The sequence below is a fragment of the Curcuma longa genome, chromosome 9 (genome assembly GCF_044706935.1).
Source record: "Curcuma longa cultivar G26 ecotype Majalengka, Jawa Barat chromosome 9, ITB_CL_G26_1.1, whole genome shotgun sequence".
Classification (NCBI taxonomy): Eukaryota; Viridiplantae; Streptophyta; class Magnoliopsida; order Zingiberales; family Zingiberaceae; genus Curcuma; species Curcuma longa.
Genome location: NC_133869.1, coordinates 266,250 through 267,940, shown reverse-complemented (window position 1 = coordinate 267,940; position 1,691 = coordinate 266,250).

Genomic DNA, 1,691 nt, shown 5'->3' with positions numbered 1-1,691 from the left:
TGTTAGTGCAGGAAGCACTAGCAGATCAAACCTGAGTTTTGATTATGGAACTAGGATCAAGTTAAGTATGTGATTTGGCTAACCAGGCTAAATTGAGTGTGCAGAAAACAGGTTAAGTTCTAGTGAGGCTAGGCATGAAGACTTGGCAGAGTCAAAGTGCACCAGGCACAAGTCTGGACTGGGCCAGGAGGACCAAGTTGCAGACGAAATGGACTTGATCAGGAGGACCAAGTTGCAGAGAAAAATGGACTGATCAGGAGGATCAGTTGCGTTCAAGTCCTGGGGGCCAACGACAGAGCCAAGCAAAAGTCCAACGGGTCAGGAGGACTTGGTTGGCATCAGGTAAATTCTCCCGAGGGGAGTGGGTGAGGACGCGTTCCTACGAGGAACAGTAGGCGCCGGTTTAACCCAGGATCTCACCGGAGATCCGAAGTTAAGGCTGCGTTTGGTTTGAGGGACACGTAGTAGACAGTGACAGAAATACAAAAATACAGAAGACAGTAGAGACAGTGGACAGAATATAAATTGTATCTGTCTCATGTTTGGTATTACAAAATACAAAAATAGAATCTCTAACTTAGAAAAGACTAAGTTACCCTTCTTAACCCCTGCGTTCATATAGCCCGCCGTTCATATAGCTCGCCGTCCATTAGCCAAAAGCCCCGTTATAAGCTAAATAAGCAGATAAGGCATCAGGTCTTGGAGAAGAAGAAGACCCTAGTCAACTGCTAAACCATATTCGTAATTGCTCGCCTATTATGAACTTGTGCTCTAAAGCTGTCTTTTTGAGGAAAACTTGAGATAACCTTTTCTGGCATTCTTTCATATAAAGCAGTCGGTGAAGCTTAAGGTAAGGTTATGCCGTTGAAGACCGCCTTCCCCACCAGGAAACTATGGTCAGTTTTCTTCTCTTTCCCAGTGGGTTTAACATAGGCTTCATCTAAGAACTCTATCAACCCCTTACCGATATTTCTACTCACTTTTGTGTTTTTTAGGACTATTCCGGAGGCAACATTCTACTATGCCTACGCTTCACTTCAGCCATAAATTCCTCATCATCCTCATTCTCACATTTAATAGAAAGCGTTGTATTCTTAGCCGCTTTGATACGCCAGAGTAAGCGCCACATTTCGGACTGGTGTATCCAGCCGGTCCAACAAAGTGGACACACGAACTACCGATAAGGAATTATCCACAGAGTTGAACAAGATAGCAAGGGTATGGACCATGATAGCCTCTAGAGTATAGCTATCTAACTCATTAATCAACATCTTCTCATGATCAGCCCTGCTGATCGACCAGGTGGTCGATCAGCTGAGGCTGATCGAGCAGGTGGAGGGTGCGATCAGTAGGCGACGACGGAAGATGCAGACCAGTAGGCGACGGCGGAAGATGGCGGAAGATGCAGACCAGTAGGCGGAAGGTGCCTTTGACGGTGCGAACAACAAAATTGCGGTGTGAAGATGCAGACTAGGGTTTTGTGGGTAAAATGGGAATGATTTTTCTGCCTCGTTTTAGTTGGCGGTGTCTCCAGAAACTGGATGGACACGAATTTTGGGTTGCATGGCGACAGAGACGGAGACAAAACTTTATTTTTTGTACCTGTCTCTGAAAATCAAACGGGGACAGAGACAAAAAAATCTAAATCTGTCTCTGTATTTATGTCCTGTCCCTCAAATCAAACGCAGCCT